Consider the following 26,095-nt stretch of genomic DNA (forward strand, 5'->3'; position numbering starts at 1 on the left):
AACAGTCAATAGAACTTTGTCTGATGACTCTACTGTGAAGGGGGGTCGAATGAGACAGAAAATCGTCACCACTGCCATGAGAGGACCATGCTTTCACCAGGCGCGTTCACAGGGGAAGGACTTGCGTTCCACCACTCATCTGAAGTCATTCTAATTCTCCGGTTGGAACGTTATTCAAGATATATGTCAACAACATTCTAAAGATTGATTCAGTACATCGTTTGACATGTTTCTACTGACTGTTACGGAACTTTTGGACATTTCGTCACATTATAGTGGACGCGCTTTGTGACTTTGGAATTGTTTACCAAATGCGCTAACCAAAGTAGCTAATTGGACATAAATAACGGACATTTTCGAACAAATCAAGCATTTATTGTGGACCTGGGATTTCTAGGACTGCATTCTGATGAAGTTCATCAAAGGTAAGGAAACATTTATCATGTATTTTCTGGTCTCTGATGACTCTGTTGACTACTCTTCTGAGCGCCGTCTCAGATTATTGCATGGGTTGCATTTTCCGTAAACTTTTTTTGCAATCTGACACAGCGGTCTATAACTTGTATTATCATCTATATTTATGATGAGTATTTCTGTTGAAACGATGTGGCTATGCAAAATCACTTGATGTTTTTGGAACTAGTGAATCTAACGCGCCAATGTAAACTCAGATTTTTTTATATAAATATAAACTTCATCAAACAAAACATGCATGTGTTGTGTAGCATGAAGTCCTATGAGTGTCATCTGATGAAGATAATTCAAGGTTAGTGATTCATTTTATCTTTTGTTCTGCTTTTTGTGAATGCTATATTTTGCTGGAAACTGGCTGTGCTTGTTGTGGTTTGGTGGAGACCTAACATAATTGCTTGTAGTGCTTTCGCTGAAAAGCCTATTTGAAATTGGACACTTTGGTGGGATTAACAATGAGAACAGCTTTAAAATGATGTAAAACACATGTATGTTTTAGGAATTGTAATTATGAGATTTCTGTGGTTTGAATTTGGCGCCCTCTATTTTCACTGGTAGTTGTCATATTGATCCCAGTATTGGGATTGCAGCCATAACAAGATAACATAGCTATGAAATAGACTCCTTCATACCTATCACCACTACAATGGTTTAAGTCACATTGACTTGTAGTAAAGCCACTACATGTCCCTTTGGCATATGGCTTGATGTCGGCACCGATTCATACTGACACGGTCATTGACATGGAAATTATCTGATGACGTCAGACTCAATCTTTGTTCACAGAGGTGTTCCTGCCGAAACTCTAGCACGTTCTAAAGCAAGTACTGGAACAATTGTCACGTTCTGACCTTAGTTCCTTTGTTATGTCTTTGTTTTAGTTTGGTCAGGGCGTGAGTTGGTGTGGGTAGTCTATGTTCCTTTTTCTATGTTGTGGTTTTATGTTTCGCCTGGTATGGTTCTCAATCAGAGGCAGGTGTCGTTCGTTGTCTCTGATTGAGAATCATACTTAGGTAGCCTTTTCCCACCTGTGTTTTGTGGGTGATTATTTTTCCCGTGTCAGTGTTTGTTCCACACGGGACTGTGTCGGTTTTCATTTATTTCTCTTGTTCCTTTTGTTTTCTGTGTCCAGTGATATTTCATTAAAATATATCATGACCACATACCACGCCGCGCTTTGGTCCTCCTCTCCTTCCACCGAAGACAACCGTTACAAAAATATTTCTAACATAGAATGTGGAGAACTAAGAGGTGATCTAAAGAATAATAATGTCATATGGATTGTTATTTTGTGATGTCATACAAATTTTTATAAAAGTAAAAACTGTCATTTGAAAAGTATATACACTACATGTACGAAATCTCCATCCTTTACGTTGTGTATGAAATATGAACAATTATGAAAGTGTTTTTGTTAAGAGATGGATGTGATCTTAGAAACTATAAGAGGAAATTGTTTGTATAACCTTGTGGAAGTGAGTAGTTACCGCCCCTTGAGTGAGGTCAGAGAGCATGTCAACCTCATGAACCACCCTTTTGAATTAACTGTATAAAACGGTGTGTTAAGAATTAACATATCAGACCAGATAGGCATGTAGCTGTAGCTCATGTCCGAAGTGGTTCAAACTCTGAATATCAACACGAGGTCCAGGCGAGAAACTCACCTCCCGGACAATCACTGGTACGGCTGATTAGCTGTCCTAAGTAAAGTTTCTAGAAAAGCGAATTTAAGTGGGACCATTCTACTACTCTTCAAAACAACGTATTCTACTACTCTCATCACCAATGGGAACCATCGACAAGGCTGTCTAGACTCTCTTCAAAGGAGCATCTTCCAGAGTGAAAAACTGTAGAAGACGGGGAGGAGCCATTTGGATAATCAGAGCCTTGCAGGAGTGCCACGGAAAGGCAGAAAGACCTTTCCTAAGAAGGCCTGGTTCCGACAGAGATACACAGCGAACGAAGGCATTTACACATAAATACAGTATATTCATGATTTCTTACTCCAAACGGGTGGCGGTTTGTGTGCAAAGTATAAGATTACAGTGAGAGTAGTTTCTAGAATGTATCAACAATGTGTTTCTCTCTCTCTCCCCCTCTCTCTCTCTCTCTCCCTCTCCATCTCTTTTGTAACAAGCCACCATATGTTGTGTCAGTCCGCTAGGGATCTTTTTCTAATGTATTAAGTGTGTATGTTTATCCTGTGTGTTGTGACGTGATTATCATTAATGTGATGTCTGCTATTGTTCGAATAATTACCTATAGTGTTTAATTATTACTTGATTAAATCAATCAAGAAACAATTAACTCAATAGGAATTTGGGGCACCATGGAAAAAGTTGTTTACCAAGTTAATATCTCACGACTTAAACTCTAAAGACTATCTAAATATCTCTTATATCAATAACAGTCAATTATGAATTATTACCTCAGTCTCATTCTGAACATCATTGACTTTGTAAATCTGAACGAACCCTAAGTGATGAAACAGCAATACACAACTATTTATTTACTAACTAAATAATCAAATCAAATCAAATGTACTTAAATAGCCCTTCGTACATCAGCTGATATCGCTAAGTGCTGTACAGAAACCCAGCCTAAAACCCCAAACAGCAAGCAATGCAGGTGTTGAAAGCACGTTGGCTAGGAAAAACTCCCTAGAAGGGCCAAAACCTAGGAAGAAACCTAGAGATGAAGCAGGCTATGAGGGGTGGCCAATCCTCTTCTTGCTATCCATGATGTCCACAGAAAAATATCAAACATTTTTTATAATACATTTTTTGTTCAGGCTTTCGCCTGCAATATCATAGTGCCCCCTAGTTTCAAGAGGTTAAGGTATAGGGGGCAGCATTTTCACTTTTGGATAAATAGCGTGCCCAATTTCAACTTCCTGCTACTCATGCCAGGAATATAAGATATGCAAATTATTACTAGATGTGGATAGAAAACACTCTGAAGTTTCTAAAACTGTTTGAATCATGTCTGTTAGTATAACATAACTTATGTAGCAGGCAAAACCCCGAGGACTAACTGTTCAGAATTATTTGTTTTGCCTCTGACTGTTCCCTGACCTGTCTTTGCCAAGGGATATTTCGTAGGAACCTGTATTCAGATCCTATCACTTCCACTGGATGTCACCAGTCTTTGGAATTTGGTTGAGGTTATTCATTTGTGCAACGAAAAAGAAGCACAACCTGGAACAACGTTACACTATTGAGAGTTGCGCAATACGTAAAAAGGAACATGGTTTGTTTACTTGCTGTATTGAACACAGATAGCCCCGTCTACAATTTGATCGATTATTAACGTTTAAAAATACCTAAAGTTGTATTACAAAAGTAGTTTGAAATATTTTGCCAAAGTTTTGTAGGTAACGTTGCGGTTTTTGGCAGCTGTTTTTTTCTGGATCAAACGCATCAAATAACTGGACATTTGGATATATATAGACGGAATTAATCGAACAAAAGGACCAATTGTGATGTTTATGGGACATATTGGACTGCCAACAAAAGAAGCTCGTCAAAGGTAATGCATGTTTTCTTTTTAATTTTAATTTTTTTTTAAACCCCGTTTTCTCCCCAATTTCGTGGTATCCAATTGTTTAGTAGCTACTATCTTGTCTCATCACTACAACTCCCGTATGGGCTCGGGAGAGACGAAGGTTGAAAGTCATGCGTCCTCGATACACAACCCAACCAAGCCGCACTGCTTCCTAACACAGCGCGCATCCAACCCGGAAGCCAGCCGCACCAATGTGTCGGAGGAAACACCGTGCACCTGGCAACCTTGGTTAGCGTGCACTGCGCCCGGCCCGCCACAGGAGTCGCTGGTGCGCGATGAGACAAGGTTATCCCTACCAGCCAACCCCTCCCTAACCCGGGCAACGCTAGGCCAATTGTGCGTCGCCCCACAGACCTCCCGGTCAGGGCCGGTTACGTCAGAGCCTGGGCGCGAACCCAGAGTCTCTGGTGGCACAGATGGCACTGCAGTCCAGCACCCAAAACCAGATAATGCATGTTTTATTTTTTATTTCAGCGTTTTGTGTAGCGCCTGCAGGGTTGAAATGTGCTACCCTCTTTGTTGACATTGTGCTATCATCAGATACTAGCTTCTTATGCTTTCACCGAAAAGCTTTTTAAAATCTGACATGATGGCTGGATTCACAACGATTGAGTATCTTACATGTGTGATTTAATGAATGCTTGATTTTATATCATTATTTGAATTTGCCGCGTTGCATTTTCCCAGTTTTTTTTCCCAAGTGGGACGCAAGCGTCCCCTATACCATAAGAAGTTAAGAACAAATTCTTATTTACAAGGACAACTCCTTCTTCCCTGTTCGGGGAATTGAAAGTTTGTCTCCTGTGTGCCCTGCCCACACGACACAGGGATTCTTTAGCTGAATAGCCCAGTACTGTACTGCTGACTGTCACTTTGTACAGCGCCATATTTTCTGTTCCATCCTAAGGAAACCCACAGGGTTTTTCATTTTTCTTGGAATAGAAACACCATAATGTTAATCAAATTAATTAAGCAAGTACCCGTCAAAAGTTTGGACACACCTACTCATTCCAGAATTTTTCTTTATTCTAACTATTTTCTACATTGTAGAACATTAGTGAAAACATAACTATGAAATAACACATATGGAATCAGTTAAGATTTTTATTTTATTTACAAGGACAGCCTACTCCTTCCTCCACGTTGAGGAATTGAACCCCGGTCTCCCGCGTGCCTGCATTCTCTATGTACAGACATGGTCTGCTCTCCCTTATGTGAGGAAATAGGCACTTTCCCATGTTTACTACAGTATGTAATGTCGGCTATGTTAACTTGTCAGAATGCAAGTGGCTTATATCATCAAAAAGCTTTAAATGCTTTTTTATCCAAATGTAAAATCATATACTGTACAGTACTGTAGTTCTTCATCAGCATCTTTACGCTTTCGTTAATAAAATAATGATAAAAATACTCTTTCAAAATACAGATATTGATTTAGTTATGGATCCATAACGAATTACTATGGGAATGAATATCACTGATCAACAGAAATATTGGAACAACGTTGTCTAATGAAGGCAAAAAATGTAGAATCCTCCAATCCTCTTATACTGTATCTTACTCCTGACCGTCACATTGTACAGCTCCAAATTTTCCATTCCATCCTAACGGAAACCCTGAGGGTTTAGTTTGTCTCAGAAAAGAAACGCAATAATATGAATCAAATAAATCCCATATGCTATGTCATTACAAAAAAATATTTAAATTCTCTGATAATGCCAATATGGAAGACTATCATATGCTTCTCAAAGAGGCCCTCTGGTTCTCAAATTAGCACTAACTTGCAATTAAGTGACATGCCACAGAATGCTGCAGCAGCCCGCAAGGTATGCTGCAGTATGACAACTTTAAAAGTTATTAATCACCCTACCATCAACACTACAGGCACAAGATCATCCACATGTATCCATCACATTTTTACTGGTACTGTAGAACTGTGTTCTAAAGCTGTATCCATACCCATTGGCTGCAGTGATCACAATATAGTGGCTATATCCAGAAAAGCCAAACAGCTGGGCCTAAAAAAGTATGCAAGAGATCATACAAAAGATTTTTCTGTGACTCTTACGTGGATGATGAAAAAAAATATTTGTTGGTCTGATGTGAATTAACGAGAAGCATCCAGATTCTGAACTTGATGAATTTATGAAATTGCTTCTTTCAATTAATGATAAAAATGCAACATGTTATGAAACTGACTGTTAGAACAGTTAAGGCTCCATTGATTGATGAGGAATTGATAAACTGTGTGGTTGAAAGAGATGGGGCAAAAGGAGTGGGTAAAAAGTCTGGCTACACATTTGACTGGCTTACTTACTGTAAATTGAGAAATTATGTGACTAAACTCAACAAAAAGAAGACAGCGAGCAATTGTATCCATGCATAAAAAAACAAATCATGAAAGTTAGAATTGTTTAAAGTGTGGGAGAGGTGGAAAAATTATTGTTATCAGTCAATAATGACAAACTTCCTGGCATTGACAACTTAGATGGAAAGCTACTGAGGATGGTAGCTTACTCTATAGCCACTCCTATCTGTTATATTTTTAATCTGAGCCTAGGGGAACGTTTTTGTCCTCAGTCCTGGAGGGAAGCCAAAGTAATTCCGCTAACCAAGAGTGGCAAGGCAGCCTTTACTTGTTCTAACAGCAGACCTATAAGCTTGCTGCCAGCTCTAAGCATATTGTTTTAAAAAATGGCGTTTGACCAAATACAATTCTATTTCTCTGTAAACAAATGATCAACAGATTTTCAGCATGCTTATAGAGAAGGGCACTCAACATATACTGCACCGACACAAATGACTGATGATTGGTTGAAATAAATTGATAATAAGAACCTTGTGGGATCTGTACTGTTTGATTTCAGTGCAGCCTTTGATATTATTGACCATAACCTGTTGTTGAAAAAAACACATGTGTTATGGCTTTTCAACCTCTGCCATGTTGTGGATTCAGAGCTATATATCTAATAGAACTCAAAGGGTTTTATTTAATGGAAGCTTCTCTAGTGTTAAAAATATGTAAAGTGTGGTGTACCGAAGGGCAGCTCCCTAGGCCCTCTACTCTTTTCTATTTTCACCAATGACCTGCCACAGCATTAACCATTTCACAAGTACCAACACACGGGTGTGATCATTCTACAGTGGTCATTGTAGCGTGTGATTAGAATGCTAATTTAGAAGGCTTATTGGCGTTTCAAATTACGCAACAATCAGCGTTTGAGCTGGCCACAGTTTTTTCAGAAACATTTTGCACAAACACAGTCCTTACAAAGTTATGTCCAGAATGTGAGCAGTTTATTTTTGAATGCAATGTTCAGATATTCACAGAATAACACAATCATCCAAATCAGAACAATATAGCCTACATTTGTCCTAGCGCTAACTGAGGAAAGATTGATGTAACACAAGCGGTCATATTTTTATAACTCTCGGCTGACAAACTACTATATGAATTAGCTAATACTATTTATAATGAATCACATCACGGGTGAGCTCACCATTGAGTTGAAATAATTGAGTAAAACACTTTATAGAAATCGAAAGTAATCTGACACTGGGTAGCTTCTGAGTGCCACCATGCTTTTTTCTCACAGAAACCAAAGATAAGAAGATGAGTTTGGTCTGTTTATTGTATGCATGTTCAAGGGGGTGTGTTGTCTACCATCGTTCACATCCCACCATTCACTAACGAAAGTTCTCAATTTGTGAACGCATACTCACCTCATTTTGTTATAACATCTTTGGTCATACAGACTATTACGTGAAACCCAGAATGCATTGTATGTCAACAAACATGGCTCCACACACAGCTGCAAATAACTTAGCTCATCTTAATCAGTACATTCTTGAAAAATGTATTTTACACACATACTATGTGCCCATTGCAATCTATGCAAGAATCGGTATGCATGATTTGTCACCGGAACTTGAAAACGTGAATAAAACAGTAAATATATAAATAATTACCACACAAAACATTTCCTGATAGTGATTTATTGATAAGTGGCACGTGCCGGCAATCAGTCACGTAACCTCTCACTGCCACTCGGAGCCTGTTACGGTTTTCTTCTGGTGAAGGAGAGGAGGACCAAAATGCAGCGTGGTTAATTCTAAACATCTTTGATAAAGATGAAAACGTGAACAATATCCAAAATGAGAAAATGTGGAAACCCGAAAACAGTCCTAACTGGTGCAAAACACAGAGACAGGAACAATCACCCATGAAATATTCAGAATATGGCTGCCTAAATATGGTTCCCAATCAGAGACAACGATAAACACCAACGGTGCGGACTACCCATAGGGGAGGGTCTGGGTGGGCGTCTATCCACGGTGGCGGCACTGGCGCGGGATATGGACCCCACTCCAACATAGTCTTAGTCCACTTACTTAGCGTCCTTGGAGTGGCGACCCTCGCCACCGACCTTGGCCTAAGAACCCTAACTGAGGGCCCCACTGGACTGAGGGGCATCTCCGGACTGAGGGGCATCTCCGGACTGAGAGATAGCTCGGGACTGAGAGGAAGCTCAGGCAGGTTGACGGCTCTGGCAGATCCTGGCTGACTGGCGGCTCTGGCAGATCCTGGCTGACTGGCGGCTCTGGCAGATCCTGGCTGACTGGCGGCTCTGGCAGATCCTGGCTGACTGGTAGATCCTGGCTGACTGGCAGATCGGCAGATCCTGGCTGACTGGCAGATCCTGGCTGCTGCATGCTGACTGGCGGCTCTGGCTGCTCCATGCTGACTGGCGGCTCATGACAGACGGGAGACTCAGTGTTAAGGGAATTTTTTTCTATAATGACTAATTATGTATACATTTCAATCAGGATGTACTAATCAGAATACTATTATGCTACTGTACATGTATGAATTTTCTCTTGATCCCAGTATTGAATATAATGTAGTGAATGTAGTCAAGAGTTTAGAACAATGACGGTCTGTTCCTTGGTACAAATGAATTAGCTATCTCCAGACTGTCTAGAATGCTTATCTACACTGACTGACCTTGGCTCTAGGCGAGGAGGGAAGGCTTGAGAGCTATAGGGCCTTTCTACCAGTGTCAAGAAGAGACGGAACATTTAGAAAACGCTGACGTCATTTTCAGTTTATAACCTGTGGTAAAATGTGTATGAACTCAGTACTCTCTTGAATAAAGGCTGTTACTTGACTTTTAAGACGGGGCTCTGTCCATTCCTATAAAATAAAGGGTCTTACAAATTCTTATGAATTGACAGAATGTTTAATTTTAATTGGGAATTAAAACTGAGGAATTAAATTCCTTCAACACTCCAGGCGACGCTGGAGAGGAGGAAGGCTCTGGCAGCGCTGGACAGGCGAGGCGCACTGTAGGCCTGGTGCTGGCACTGGTGGTTCTGGGCTGAGGACACGCACAGGAGCCTGGTGCGGGGAGCTGCCACCGGAGGACTGGTGCGTGGAGGTGGTACTGGATAGACCGGGACGTGCAGGCGCACTGGAGCACCGAGCCTGCCCAACCTTACCTGATATTCTCCTGGCTGTGCCCAGGGTCCTTTTCCGTCCAAGATTTCCTCCCAAGTCCAGAAATCTTGATTTCGCTGCTCCTGCTGCCGCTGCCTGTCACCACGCCGCTTGGTCCTGTTGTGGTGGGTTATTCTGTCACGGTTTTCGTCTGGTGAAGGAGAGGAGGACCAAAATGCAGCGTGCTTATTTCTAAACATCTTTAATAAAGATGAAAATGTGAACAATATGCAAAATACAAAATAAGAAACCGTGGAAAAACGAAAAGAGTCCTAACTGGTGCAAAACACAGAGACAGGAACAATCACCCACGAAATACTCAGAATATGGCTGCCTAAAAATCAGAGACAACGATAAACACCCGCCTCTGATTAAGAACAACTCTAGGCAACCATATTCTTACCTAGAATACTAAACTAAACACAACCTCATCAATCTACAAAACCCCTAGACAAGACAAACACATAACCCTGTCACACCCTGGCCTAACCACAATAATAAAGAAAACACAAAATACTAAGGCCAGGGCGTGACAGAGCCATTCAATGTTGTTGTTTATGTACAGTTGAAGTCGTACATTTACATACACTTAGGTTGAAGTCATTAAAACTCCTTTTTCAAACACTCCACACATTTCTTGTTATCAAACTATAGTTTTGAAAATTCGCTTAGGACATCTACTTTGTGCATGACACAAGTAATTTTTCCAACAATTGTTTACAGACAGATTATTTCACCTATAATATGAGATCCCGTTACCGGGAGCGATATAACAACAACCAGTGATAGTACAGGGCGCCATATTCGAAAGAACAGAAATCTCATAATTAAAATTCCTCAAACATACATGTACTTTATTTCGTTTTCAAGGTAGTCTTGTTGTTAATCCCACCACAGTGTCCGATTTCAAATAGGATTTACGGGGAAAGCACCACAAACGATTATGTTAGATCACCAACAACTCACTAAAATATACAGCTAATTTTACCAGCCAAAGAGAGAGCGAGAAAAAGCACAGAGATAAAATTAATCACTAACCTTTAATAATCTTCATCAGATAACACTCATAGGACTTCATGTTACACAATACATGCATGTTTTGTTGGATAAAGTTCATATTTATATCAGAAAATCTGAGTGTACATTGGATCATTCCATTCACTAGATCCAAAAACATCCAGTGATTTTGCATAGCCACATCATTCAACAGAAATAATCATAAATGTAGATGATAATACAAGTTATACACATGGAACTATAGATATACCTCACCTTAATGCAACCGCTGTGTCAGATTTAAAAAAAAAACTTTACGGAAAAAGCAACTCAGGCAATAATCTGAGACAGCGCTCAGAACAAAAGAAAAATTAGTCTCCATGTTGTAGTCAACAGAAACCAGAAAATACATGATAAATGTTTCCTTACCTTTGATGAACTTCATCAGAATGCAGTCCTAGGAATCACAGGTCCACAATAAATGCTTGATTTGTTCGAAAATGTCCCTTATTTTTGTCCAATTAGCTACTTTGGTTAGCGCGATTGGTAAACAATTCCAAAGTCACAAAGCGCGTTCACTATAATGTGACGAAATGTCCAAAAGTTCCGTAACAGTCAGTAGAAACATGTCAAACGATGTACTGAATCAATCTTTAGAATGTTGTTTACATACATCTTGAATAACGTTCCAACTGGAGAATTAGGATGACTTCAAATGACCGGTGGAACGCAGGTCCTACCCTTATGAACGCGGATTGTGAAAGCATGGTCAACTCGTGGCAGTGGTAACTATTTCCTGTCTCATTCGACACGCCTTCACATTAGAGTCATCAGACAAAGTTCTATTGACTGTTGACATCTAGTGGAAGGCATAGAAAGTGAAAACTCATCCATATCTCGCCATAATTTCAATGAGAGCTAGGTTGAAAATATGACATACAATATGACCCCCAGAAAAAGTCCAAACAGGAAGTGGAATTTCTCAGGTTTTTGCCTGCAATATAAGTTATGTTATACTCACAGACATAATAGAAACTTAATAAAAACTTCAGTGTTTTCAATCCAATACTAATAATAATAATATGCAGATATTAGCAATGGAGACTGAGGAGCTGGCACCTTACAATGGGCACCTTTTCATCCAAACTACTCAATACTGCCCCTGCAGCCATAAAAAGTTAAACACCTTGGAAAATTCCATAAAATTATGTAATGGCTTTAGAAGCTTCTGATAGGCTAATTGACATCATTTGAGTCAATTGGAGGTGTACCTGTGGATGTACTTCAAGCCCTACCTTCAAACTCAATGCCACTTTGCTTGACATTATGGGAAAATCAAAAGAAATCAGCCAAGACCTCTGAAAAAAATGCGTAGACCTCCACAAGTCTGGTTCATCCTTCGGAGCAATTTCCAAACGCCTGAAGGTACCACGTTCATCTGAACAAACAATAGTACGCCAGTATAAACACCATGGGACCACGCAGCCGTCATACCGCTCAGAAAGGAGACGCATTCTGTCTCCTAGAGATGAACGTACTTTAGTGCAAAAAGTGCAAATCAATCCTATAGAACATTTGTGGGCAGAACTGAAAAAGCGTGTGCTAACAAGGAAGCCTAGAAACCTGACTCAGTTACACCAGCTCTGTCAGGAGGAATAGGCCGAAATTCACCCACCTTATTGTGGGAAGCTTGTGGAAGGCTACCCAAAACATTTGACCCAAGTTAAACCATTTAAAGGCAATGCTACCAAATACTAATTGAGTGTATGTAAACTTCTGACCCACTGGGAATGTGATGAAAGAAATAAAAGCTGAAATAAATACTTCTCTCTACTATTATTCTGACATTTCAGATTCATAAAATAAAGTGGTGATCCTAACTGATCTAAGACATGGACTTTTTAATAGGATTAAATGTCCGGAATTGTGAAAAACGGAGTATAAATGTATTTGGCTAAGGTGTACGTAAACATCCGACCTCAACTGTATATAGCTAGTGAGCTAAACTGTAGCATTAGCAATGTCTTTCAAAGGGAGACACAAATGCGGAAATTATGAAGATGTAAAAAAATTCTGAAGATGAGTCAGAGTATGAAAGTCAGGAATCAGATTCTGAACCCTGAATTTGAGGATCCCTTGTCCACTGAAGAAGTCCCAGGTCCCGTTGAAGATGTTGGTGGTGATGGAGGCAGACCGATAGAGAATGAAGTACATGAGTTCTGTGAAAGCTGGAAGGCCACCAGCCATTTCACCCCTCCTGGCCCTGCTGTTTGCTTTGAGTCCCAGTCTGGAGTGCAACGCCCCTTGTCATTTCCATCTGAGGCAGAGTGCTTCAAGTTGTTTCTGACAGAGGAGCTGGTGGGAGACATAGTAGAGGAGACCAATCGCTATGTCTTGCAACTACAGGAGAAGAGGGCCAGGAGTGAGGGGGAAACTAGCTAAATGGGTGAAATTAGTGAAATGTATACGTTCCTGGTGACAGTCCTTCTCATGGGGATAGTAAAGAAGAACTTCCTATGTTTGCAACTCCCTTCCTTTCCACCATTTTTTCCAAAGTCCGCTTCCTAGTTCTGCTGCGATGCCTGCATTTCATCAACAATGGTACTGCCATCCTAAATGACCCGTTACACAATAATAAATGTTCTTACCAGCCTGACATCACACTTTGGTCGGGTCTTTGTGCCATACAAGGACCTATGCATTGATGAGTCCATGATGTTAAGGAGAGGTTGCGTTACATCAATATATTCCCTCCAAAAGGCACAGGTTTGGGGTCAAGTTCTTTGTCATGTGCCACGTGAAGACAGGAGTTGTCCAGGACATTATAGTTTACACAGGGTCCACCACTGACATCCAACATTATGAGGGGCTTGGGGTGTCTGGGTCTCTGGTGATGGCCATGCTGACTCCTCATCTCAGCAAGGGACACACTTTGTACGTGGACAATTGGTACAGCAGTCCCACACTCTCCCAGCATCTGCTCTCCAACAGCACAGGAGCCTGTGGCACAGTCGGGTCGAACAGGAAGGGGATGCCGGCATTCGGATGCAGAAAGATGCCAAGAGGGGAGGTTGAGTTCAAGGAGAACGGTCAACAGCTGGCGGTAAAGTGGCATGACAAACGAGACGACCATGTCATTTCCGCTGTCCATACAGCATCCATGTCGGCCACAGGGAAGGTGGACCACCGGACGGGAGAGAGAAAAATCTAACCGGATTGTGCTTGACTATAACCTCAAAATGGGGGCAGTGGATAAGGTAAACATGTCCACAGGAAGGCACTCGGAAAACGAACAAGTGGAATACAATTATATTTTTCTATCTGATCGACACTGCTGCCGTCAATGGCTACATAGTTCACCGCCAACTAACAGGTGAGATGACTGTATTTTTTGTAATTGGACTTACAGTTCACATAGAAATCACATGAAGTTCCATTATGCAATTATAGTGACAATATCTCACCCACCACCCCATCATCCTCTCCCTTCCCTCATCCTCCCCACTCCCTCATAGGTAAAGTAATTACCTACCAAAAGTACAGAGAGAACCTCATTAGAGAGCTGCTGGAGGAGCACCACACCCCTCGGCCCCCATCCACTGGGGGTCATCCTGCTGCGGACAATCCCCTATGTCTCACTGCACGGCATTTTCACTGCAAATTGCCTAAAACTGCTGCTCAAGGTAGTCGCAAATGGAGGCACTGCAAAGTCTGCCTGTCTGGCACCGGGAGAAGTAAGCATAGGAAGGTAACAAAATACATGTTTAGCTTGTGATACACCTCTATGTATTTCACCTTACTTTGGACAGTATCATATGCTCAAGCACTATTGAGCACATTTGCAGCAATTAGTGACTGACTGACCTAACAGGCAATTTAATATGTGACCTGCCATGATACTATGCCTTTAGAGGTGGGGGTGGGGTGGAATTGCAGTTGTTGTTCAATCACTGCATGAATATGAAATATGGGTTATGCATATTCAGTTTTCCTCTAGTAAAACAAGTTTGTTGTTTAACCAACCACCACCAATACTGCAGAAAATAGACGACTATTACATATTGGCCTATGTGTTTTCTTGCTGTGTTTTCATGCAGTAAAACTGTTTAGGAGTGTACGCTAGCATACAAAAGCTGGCCTCTATCGTCCGCTCAAAAGATGTCCAGCTCCAGTTCCAGGTAGGATATTGGCAAATACTGTGTGTGGTTTCTGAAAGTACAGATTCAAGAGGAATTATTAGTAATTAGAATACAATATCAGGATATAGCAATAAAAAAATATTACAAAGAGGTAACATAAAACACAGCTATAAAATAGTATATTTTATTGACAAATTTGAGTTAAAACAGTAACTTTGAGATCCACAAAGGGGCAGGGCAGGGCAGAACAGAGCTATGCTAAATAGGCCATATGAAAACAGACCATGGTCATATGTATTTTATTTAACTAGGCAAGTCATTTAACAACAAATTATTATTTACAATGATGGCCTACACATGGCCTAAAACTCGGACAACACGAGGCTAATTGTGCGCCGCCCTATGGGACTTCCAATCACAGCCAGTTGTTATACAGCCTGGATTTGAACCAGGATGTCTGAAGTGACACCTCTGGCACTGAAATCATCAAATCAAATGTATTTATATAGCCCTTCGTATATCAGCAAATACCTCAAAGTGCTGTACAGAAACCCAGCCTAAAACCCCAAATAGCAAGCAATGCAGGTGTTGAAGCACATTGGCTAGGAAAAACTTCCAAGAAAGGCCAAAACCTATTAAGAAACCTAGATGACGCAGGCTATGAGGGTTGGCCAGTCCTCTTCTGGCTCTGCCGGGTGGAGATTATAACAGAACATGGTGAAGATGTTCAAATGTTCATAAATGACCAGCATGGTCAAATAACAATAATCACAGTAGATGTCAAGGGTGCAGCCAGTCAGTACCTCAGGAGTAAATGTCAGTCTGCTTTTCATAGCTGATCATTAAAAGTATCTCTACCACTCCTGCTGTCTCTAGAGAGTTGAAAACAGCAGGTCTGGGACAGGTAGCACGTCCGGTGAACAGGAAAGGATTCCATAGCTGCAGGCAGAATAGTTGAAACTGGAGCAGCAGCATGGCCATGGGGACTGGGGACAGAAAGGAATCATCATGCCAGGTAGTCCTGGGGCATGGTCCTAGGGCCCAGGTCCTCCGAGAGAGAGAGAATTAGAGAGAGCATACTTAAATTCACACAGGACACCGGATAAGACAGGAGAAGTACTCCAGATATAACAAACTGACCCTAGCCCCCCGACACAAACTACTGCAGCATAAAAACTGGAGGCTAAGACAGGAGGGGTCAGGAGACACTGTGGCCCCATCTGATGATACCCCCGGAGAGGGCCAAACAGGAAGGATATAACCCCACCCACTTTGTCAAAGCACACTCCCCACAAGAATAGAGGGATATCTTCAACCACCAACTTACCATCCTGAGACAAGGCCGAGTATAGCCCACAAAGATCTCTGCCACGGCACATCCCAAGGGGGGGGGGGGGGGGGCGCCAACCCAGACAGGACGATCACATCAGTGACTCAACCCACTCAAGTGACACACCCCTCTTAGGGACGGCATGAAAGAGCACCAGTAATCCAGTGACTCAGCCCCTGTAATAGGGTTAGAGGCAGAGAATCCCAGTGGAAAGAGGGTACCGGCCAGGCAGCGACAGCAAGGGCGGTTCGTTGCTCCAGAGCCTTTCCGTTCACCTTCACACTCCTGGGCCAGACTACACTCAATCATGTGACCCACTGAAGAGATGAGTCTTCAGTAAAGACTTAAAGGTTAAGACCGAGTTTGCGTCAATCACATGGGTAGGCAGACAATTCCATAAAAAAATTGAGCGCTATAGGAGAAATCCCTGCCTCCAGCTGTTTGCTTAGAAATTCTAGGGACAATGAGGAGGCCTGCGTCTTGTGACCCTAGCGTATGTGTAGGTATGTACGGCATGACCAAATCAGAGAGATAGGTAGGAGCAAGCCCATGTAATGCTTTGTAGGTTAGCAGTAAAACCTTTATATCAGCCCTTGCCTTAACAGGAAGCCAGTGTAGGGAGGCTAACACTGGAGTAATATGATCAAATTTTGGGTTCTAGTCAGGATTCTAGCAGCCGTATTTAGCACTAACTGAAGTTTATTTAGTGCTTCATCCAGGTAGCCGGAAAGTAGAGCATTGCAGTAGTCTAACGTAGAAGTAACAAAAGCATGGATTAATTTTTCTGCATCATTTTTGGACAGAAAGTTTCTGATGTTACGTAGATGGAAAAAAGCTGTCCTTGAAACAATCTTCGTCAAAAGAGAGATCAGGGTCCAGAGTAAAGCTGAGGTCCTTCAGTTTTATTTGAGACGACTGTACAACCATCAAGATTAATTGTCAGATTCAACAGATTCTCTTTGTGTCTTGGGACCTAGAACAAGCATCTCTGTTTTGTCCGAGTTTAAAAGTAGAAATATTGCAGCCATCCACTTCCTTATGTCTGAAACACAGGCTTCTAGAGAGGGCAATTTTGGGGCTTCACCATGTTTCATTGAAATGTACAGCTGTGAGTCATCCGCATAGCACTGAAAGTTAACATTATGTTTTCGAATGACATCCCCAAGAGGTAAAATATATAGTGAAGACAAGTGTGGTCCTAAAACGGAACCTTGAGGAACACCGAAATTTACAGTTGATTTGTCAGAGGACAATCCGATATCTTTCCGACAGATAAGATCTAAACCAGGCCAGAACTTGTCCGTGTAGACCAATTTGGGTTTCCAATCTCTCCAAAAGAATGTGGTGATCGATGGTATCAAAAGCAGCACTAAGGTCTAGGAGCATGGGGACTGATGCAGAGCCTCGGTCTGATGCTGTGTCTTAGACCGCTGTGCCACTTGCAAGTCATAAGGCCAGGGTAGCTTCAAAATACAACACAAGCTAATACTTCTGGCGTAATTAGTATTGTTTTACAGATCTAATAGAAGAATGCAGCTAGCTACATAAGCACGATTGAATATAACACCATAAAAGTTATGAAATGTGTAACGTTACCTCGTGTGTCAGCAGTTATAAGGAATATGCACACATATATTATGCTTCATACATACAGTAAGCTACAGTAGAAACAACATACAGAAACAATTGTAACGTAATAAGGCGTTTACTTTGATAGAAACGCACACATTTCCAAAGTTAGTATTAGTAATGAAGACAACAATGGCTGCGATGCGGGCAACAGACGGAAAATGTGAACATGTGTGTGCAGATCTTGTTCTGACAGGAGATGCGCAAATGTCTGCAGACTTGAACTGCACAAACAATTGGGAAGTGCTTGGGGAATTGTCAGAAATTAAAAATATATATATATTGTCCGCAAAAGTAAAAATTACTACTTTTATGTGAATGAATGAGGCGGAACACACCTCAATTCAAACTTCTTACAAAATAAAAACTTGTTTTGAAAATCATTTGAAATTGACAAGTTGAAGAAGCCTATAAATACAAACAGGCTGCGTGCCTTGGTTTGGGGGCAGCGCAGATTAAATGTACAGTTGCGTAACAATCACATTCAGGAATGGAGAGAACATTCTTACATCACGTGCATAATAAAACTCACACTGGGACAACCGTTAGAGATATTTGGAACTCATGTATAAAAATGTTAAACAAAGAATGTGTGTCCATGTATGCTGATCATTCAAAAATGTACCCATCAGCCATCACAGCTAATGAAGTCACTGAAACCCTTAACAAAGAGTTGCAATCTATTTCGGAATGGGTGGCCAGTAATAAACCGTTCCTGAACATCTCTAAAACTAAGAGTATTGTATTTGGTACAAATTATCCTTATGTTCTAGACCTCAGCTGAATCTGGTAATGAATGGTGTGGCTGTTACTAAATTACTTGGCGTAACCTTAGATTGTGAACTGTCATGGTCAAAACATATAGATTCAATGGTTGTAAAGATGGGCAGAGGTCTGTCCGTAATAAAGAGATGCTCTGCTTTTCTGACACCACACTCCAAAAAGCAAGTTCTGCTGGCTCTAGTTTTGTCTAATCTTGATTATTGTCCAGTCGTGTGGTGCAGTGCTGCAAGGAAAGACGTAGTTAAGCTGAAAGCTGTCCCAGAACAGAGCGGCACATATTGTTCTTCATTGTAGAGGACTGATACTATGCATGCTAAGAGTTGTGGAGAGACTGACTGCATTCTTATTTTTATAAGAACCATTAAGGGATGGTTGTCCTTCTGGAAAGTCCTATCTCCACAGAGGAACTCTGGAGCTCTGTTAGAGAGACCATCAGGTTATTGGTCACCTACCTGACCAAGGCCCTTCTCCCCCGATTGCTCAGTTTGGGTGGGATGCCAGCTCTAGGAAGAGTCTTGGTGGTTCCAAACTTCTTCCATTTCAGAATGATCGAGGCCACTGTGTTCTAAGGGACCTTCAATGCTGCAGAACATTTTTGGTACCCTTCCCCAGATCTGTGCCTCAACATAATCCTGCTTCGAAGCTCTATGGACAACGTACTGTAAACTGTGGGACCTTTTATACACAGATGTGTGACTTTCCAAATCATGACCAATCAATTGAATTTACCACTGGTGGACTCCAATCAAGTTGTAGAAACATCTCAAGGATGATCAATGGAAAAAGGATGCACCTGAGCTCAATTTCGAGTCTCATTGCAAAGGTTCTGAACACTTACGTAAATATGGTTTCTGTTTTTTATTTATTTTAAATTTACAGAAATGTGTTTTTGCTTTGTCATTATGGAGTATTTTGTGTAGATTGATGAGGGAAAACAATAACTTAATCCATTTTAGATGAAAGCTGCAACGTAACAAAATGTACTTTCTGGATGCACTGTGCATAAGAAACAGAACATATGGTGTCTATGGGCTATTTGTCAAGCAATCTCATTTTCCTATAATGGTTATCATTCTTTTTCAATTACAGGTTTTATATCTGTTATTTTCTGATGTTTGCAATGTTAGTGAACTGAAGCAGACTAGTCACAACATAACACAACCACATTGTACTTGTTTAATCAGTATGTAGCTATATCATATTTAAATCCAACCTTTACAGCATGAATTCATGCAAATCATTGTTTCATGCTTTCCGCCTCTCATTTTTCATGCTCGGTTTTGAGGTCACATCCTGCTCCCAGTGGGTTGAGCACGGTGCAGAGCTTTCTCCTTATCACTTTGCTCTGCATTTGAATTGCCTCATTTGTTCCAATGAAAAGCACATCCATCAGGAGATTTCCCATGAAGCTTTGTGGCCATCACTAATATTTGCCTTTGTGTTTAGCGTCTGTGGCATGGACCTTTAGGGCAGAAATGTGTCCCCCTCTATTTCTCTCTGTCTATCTCGTTGTTGCTCTCTCTCCCTCTCCTCCTCCAACACACCCTCTATCCCTGCAAGTGACGACAAGGGCTTTTCTGACAGCGTTTCCACTCTCCATGAAATACTCACAGTGGCTGGAAGCAGATGATGGAGAGAGAGGGTTATGATTCAGGAACAAAAGGCTAATTGATTATATTGCCAAACACAAAAAAACAGAGGCTGCACTGAAAAAAAGGGCTTGCTTGTTCCTCTCTTTAAAACCAAAAGGGAAAAGTGTTGCAGGTGTTAGGAGTATAAAAGAGTATTTATGATTTTAATTCCACATTGCCTATCATCTTTAATCTCTGGCTGCTGTTCAAGGGAGTCCTGACTCATCGGTTTTGCACAGCTCGATGACTCCGCTGCCAGCAGGGTACAGTAGCCAATGCGAGGTTCTGTACAGCAAACAGACTGGAGGGGGGTAAGGACACCCTGGTCCTCTTGAGAAGGCAGAGAGAGGGTGGCTGTCACATGGGCCCATAACTAAACAACTGGAAGGTGACTGTGAATTGAGTTGGAAATAGAATTGTCCTCTTTCACAGCAGTTTGGCTGTGATAACAATATAAATATCTCTATGAAGGTGGTAAATGACCTTTTAATGGCGTCAGACCGAGGCTCTGCATCTGTCCTCGTGCTCCTAGACCTTAAGTGCTGCTTTTGATACTATCGATCACCACATTCTTTTCGAGAGATTGTGTTGGTAAAATTATGATTAAATGACTGAACAAATCATTTTAAATTGAACTGTAACTAAGTAAAACTTATCTGTTTTACTATATCTGATTAACAATATGAGTTCATAAGAAGGGATTGTGTGGCATGGACAAGGAGTAATTAAAGTTAATGAACACCATTCCAAATAGGAAGAAACAAATGGGTTGGGGACTGTGTAAACACATAAGGCCGTTAACCTAGCGTTGAACCTACAGAAACTTAGCTCTGGGGTTTTTAGATAAGACAGCGAGTGCATTCCTAGGTTTCTGTTAATTAGAACTGTCAGCTCAGTGGTGATCGATAATGTTGAGGGTTCAACAGTTACCTGGGAGTGTGTTAGTAAGTTAGAATGAACTTTTCACCTCACTTTGTCCCGGTCGAGAGGAGGGGATTCTGTTAAAGCCATGAAATGACGTCATGATCTGTATATAAACTGTTGCTCGTGGTTAAGTGTCAGCGCGCTCCGATAATAAATTCTGTTACTTATTATTGAAAGACTGGTCTGCGTCTACTTTAAGCAAACAAGAATCTTATAAATTCTCATAAAATAGATTAAGGGTTTTCAATTGATGAAAGCACATTAGCATAATTCAATTATACTAACAGATTGGAAGCCCAAATTGGTCTACACTGACAAGTTCTGGGTTGGTTTAGATCTTATCTGTCGGAAAGATATCAGATTGTCTCTGTGGACGGTTTGTCCTCTGTAAATTTCGGTGTTCCTCAAGGTTCCGTCTTTTAAGGACCACCATTGTTTTCACTATGTATTTTACCTCTTGGGGATGTCATTCGAAGACATAATCTTTAATTGCTATGTGGATGGCACACAGCTGTACATTTCAATGAAACATGGTGAAGCCCCTAAATTGCCCTTGCTAGAAGTCTGTGTTTCAGACACAAGGAAGTGGATGGCTGCAAACCTTCTACTTTTAATCTCGGACAAAACAGAGATGCTTGTTCTAGGTCCCAAGAAACAAAGAGATCCTCTATTGAATCTGACAATTCATCTTGATGGTTGTAGAGTCGTCTCAAATAAAACTGTGAAGGACCTCGGCGTTACTCTGGACCCTGATCTCTCTTTTGACGAACATATCAAGACTGTTTCAAGGACAGCTTTTTTACATCTACGTAACATTGCAAAAATCTGAAACTTTCTGTCCAAATATGATGCAGAAAAATTCATCCACGCTTATGTTAATTCTAGGTTAGGCAATGGTCTACTTTCCGGCTACCCGGATAAAGGACTAAATAACTTCAGTTAGTGCTAAATACGGCTGACTAGAACCAAAAAAATTGATCATATTACTGCAGTGCTAGCCTCCCTACACTGGCTTCTGGTTAAGGCAAGGGCTGATTTCAAGGTTTTACTGCTTAACTGCAAAGCATTACATCGGCTTGCTCCTACCTATCTTTCCGATTTGGTCCTTCCGTACAGACCTACACGTATGCTACGGTCATAAGACGCAGGCCTCCTAATTGTCCCTAGAATTTCTAAGCAAACAGCTGGAGGCAGGGCTTTCTCTTATAGAGCTCCATTTTTATGGAATGGTCTGCCTACCCATGTGAGAGACGCAGACTCGGTCTCAACCTTTAAGTCTTTACTGAAGACTCATCTCTTCAGTAGGTCATATGATTGAGTGTAGTCTGGCCCAGGAGTGTGAAGGTGAACGGAGCAACGAACCGCCCTTGCTGTCTCTGCCTGGCTGGTTCCCCTCTCTCCCTTGGATTCTCTGCCTCTAACCCTATTACAGGGGCTGAGTCACTGGCTTACTGGTGCTCGTCCATGCCGTCCCCATGAGGGGTGCGTCACTTGAGTGGGTTGAGTCACTGACGTGATCTTCCTGTCTGGGTTGGCGCCCCCCCCTTGGGTTGTGCCGTGACGGAGATCTTTGTAGGCTATACTCAGCCTTGTCTCAGGATGTAAGTTGGTGGTTGAAGATATCCCTGTAGTGGTGTGAGGGCTGTGCTTTGGCAAAGTGGGTGGGGTTATATCCTGCCTGTTTGGCCCTGTCTGGGGGTATCATCGGATGGGGACACAGTGTCTCCTGACCCCTCCTGTCTCAGCCTCCAGTATTTATGCTGCAGTAGTTTGTGTTGGGGGGCTAGGGTCCGTTTGTTATATCTGGACTACCTCTCCTGTCTTATCCTGTCTCCTGTGTGAATTTAAGTGTGCTCTCTTTAATTCTCTCTGTCTTTCTTTCTTTCTCTCTTTCTTTCTTTCTTTCCTTCTCTCGGAGGACCTGAGCCCTAGGACCATGCCTCAGGACTACCTGGCATGATGACTCCTTGCTGTTCCCAGTCCCCCTGGCCGCGCTGCTGCTCCAGTTTCAACTGTTCTGCCTGCAGTTATGGAACCCTGACCTGTTCACCGGACGTGCTACCTGCCCCAGACCTGCTGTTTTCAACTGTCTAGAGACAGCAGGAGTGGAAGAGATACTCTTAATGATCGGCTATGAAAAGTCATCTGACATTTACTCCTGAGGTACTGACTTGTTGCACCCTCGACAACTACTGTGGTTATTATTATTTAACCATGCTGGTCATTTATGAACATTTGAACATCTTGGCCATGTTCTGTTATAATCTCCACCCGGCACAGCCAGAAGAGGACTGGCCACCCCTCATAGCCTGGTTCCTCTCTAGGTTTCTTCCTAGGTTTTGGCCTTTTTAGGGAGTTTTTCCTAGCCACCCTGCTTCTACACCTGCATTGCTTGTTGTTTGTGGTTTTAGGCTGGGTTTCTGTTCAGCACTTTGAGATATCAGCTGATGTAAGAAGGGCTATATAAATAATTTGATTTGATGTGATATGATGTTGGCTAAGCTACATGTCCAACCAGTCTTTGTCTCCTCTACAGCCCATCTGTCCAGGTAAAGACACCTACAGTTGGAGCAATGCACTCTTAGAAAACCTGTTGAGAGATTGTTGTAAGTGTGGCTGGATGTGGAGGAGGAGGCAGTGTGGAGGCCAGTCAACATCTGGTGAGGAGGAAGCTACTGGAGGAATTTAGCCAAGTCGTGGGCGACTGCTTAACGGTTTGACCCAGTGGCAATTATTTCAGTAAATGTGTTGCATACTCTAACAAAACCCTCATAATTGCATTATATACAGTACCAGTCAAAAGTTTGCACACCTACTCTTTCAAGGGTTTTTCTTCATTTTATGATTTTCTACATTGTAGAATAATATTGAACAATGAAATAACACTAATATGGAATCATGTAGTAACCACAAAAGTGTTAAACAAATCAACATATATTTTATATTTGAGATTATTTTGACTGTTATTATAGTTCACAGATCAACATTTCGTGTGCTACAGTAGTGTGTACAGTACATCCGATTAAGTGAGGGCCCAATTACTCCTACTGACCCATTACATCCATATTGTGAGCACACCTGCTGTGACTGTGGAAAGAGGGGTCTAGTTACCCCCTGTGATGGAAAATACACATAACATCTTAACCTCTAGCGTCGAGCAATCCCGTATCCGGGAGCGTAATCATAGCCTCAAGCTCATTACCATAACGCAACGTTAACTATTCATGAAAATCGCAAATGAAATGAAAGATATATATTCACTCACAAGCTTAGCCTTTTGTTAACAACATTGCCATCTCAGATTTTCAAAATATGCTTTTCAACCATAGCTACACAAGCATTTGTGTAAGAGTATTGATAGCCTAGCATAGCATTAAGCCTAGCATTCAGCAGGCAACATTTTCACAAAAACAAGAAAAGCATTCAAATAAAATCATTTACCTTTGAAGAACGTCGGATGTTTTCAATGAGGAGACTCTCAGTTAGATAGCAAATGTTCAGTTTTTCCAAAAATATTATTTGTGTAGGAGAAATTGCTCCGTTTTGTTCATCACGTTTGGCTAAGAAAAAACCCCCACAATTCAGTCATTACAACGCCAAACTTTTTTCCAAATTAACTCCATAATATCGACAGAAACATGGCAAACGTTGTTTAGAATCAATCCTCAAGGTGTTTTTCACATATCTATTCGATGATAAGTCATTCGAGGCAGTTGGGTTTCTACTCTGAAGCAAATGGAAAAATACACGCAGGTGGAGATTACGCAATAATTGCAACGGAGGACACCAAGCGAGCACCTGGTAAATGTAGTCTCTTATGGTCAATCTTCCAATGATATGTCTACAAATACGTCACAATGCTGCAGACACCTTGGGTAAACGACAGAAAGTGTAAGCTCATTTCCTGGCGCATTCACAGCCATATAAGGAGACATTGGAACACAGCACATTCAAAATCTGGGGCATTTCCTGTTTGAAATGTCATCTTGGTTTCGCCTGTAGCATCAGTTCTGTGGCACTCACAGATAATATCTTTGCAGATTTGGAAACGTCAGGGTGTTTTCTTTCCAAAGCTGTCAATTATATGCATAGTCGGGCATCTTTTCGTGACAAAATATCTTGTTTAAAACGGTAACTTTTTTATCTAAAAATTAAAAGAGCGCCCCTATATCGAAGAAGTTAACCTATGTGGGCTGTGCATTCACAACCACATTAATTCTACCTGATTGGCCCTTGTTCTATTTTCTTTTACACTTTAATACCTCATTTCAGGTCCCCCCTCCCACTCTCCATTGTTCAATACAGTAGCTTTTTCCCTTTTTAATGTATACTCCCCACAGAAGAAGAAAGTTAGGCCTACTAGCAGCAATTTTTAATTGCAGTTTACAGTGGTTTAAAACTGAAATCCTGTCTTTTGTACATAAACTGCTGCATGTTGTAGGCTTCTTTATCATTCCAGTAATCCTTATTTGACAGCTACCGCTCAGCAAAGACCTGCTGTATGAGTGTCCTCCCATTTCCTTGTCCAACCTCCAATTCCTGCGTCTCCCCCATTTCCTCTCCTCCTACTCTTTCCCTCTCCCTCCTACTTTCACATCCCTTTTCTGCTCTACTTCTCTCCCTCACTTCCACCTCTTTCTGCTCTACCTCTCTCCCTCACTTGCAATTGCAGTGTCATTAACTGGTCTGAATCCATACGTGTTGCTTTTTAAAGTGTTAATAGCTATATATAGCTATACATCAATAATGATGTTATTTCACATTAATGTTGTGTAGGTGTGTTAACCATGACAAGTGCAGAACTCAAAGACATGTAAAGTGAATGGGGTATGGTATAGTCTCGCACACACCTTGTTCCGCAGTGCTATTTCTGACGTCTTCACTGTGATACCCTTACAGAGAAACACCACTTAGTGAAAAACATACAAGTGTTTGACACGCGAGGGTTAGGTGGGGACGGAGCAGAAGCACTGTGGGGAGAGTGATAAAAAGACCCTTGATTGGAGCAGATTAATTATTGAGAGGATGGCTTGCCCTCTTTCATCTGCCACTCTGTCAGGCTGTCTAATGAATGATGGATGAGGTCACTTTAAGGTAGGTATCTCAGTGTCTGCTCTGCTTTGGCAGGCTC

The 26,095-nt window shown here is 41.5% G+C and overlaps 2 long non-coding RNA genes across 2 annotated transcripts in view; both read right to left on the reverse strand.

Annotated features, from left to right (window-relative positions):
- The window catches only part of LOC149985498 (uncharacterized), a 208,440-nt gene that overhangs the window by 17,609 nt on the left and 164,736 nt on the right, over positions 1-26,095 (reverse strand). The window lies entirely within an intron of this gene.
- LOC149985499 (uncharacterized) lies at positions 7,311-9,986 on the reverse strand. The gene is made up of 2 exons (XR_016482457.1): positions 9,535-9,986; positions 7,311-8,787 (listed from the first exon to the last, which is right to left on the reverse strand). It is a non-coding gene; the product is annotated as an uncharacterized LOC149985499 (long non-coding RNA).

This window comes from Oncorhynchus mykiss, chromosome 1 (assembly GCF_057628025.1).
Source record: "Oncorhynchus mykiss isolate SJ-2025 chromosome 1, ASM5762802v1, whole genome shotgun sequence".
NCBI classification, from domain to species: Eukaryota; Metazoa; Chordata; class Actinopteri; order Salmoniformes; family Salmonidae; genus Oncorhynchus; species Oncorhynchus mykiss.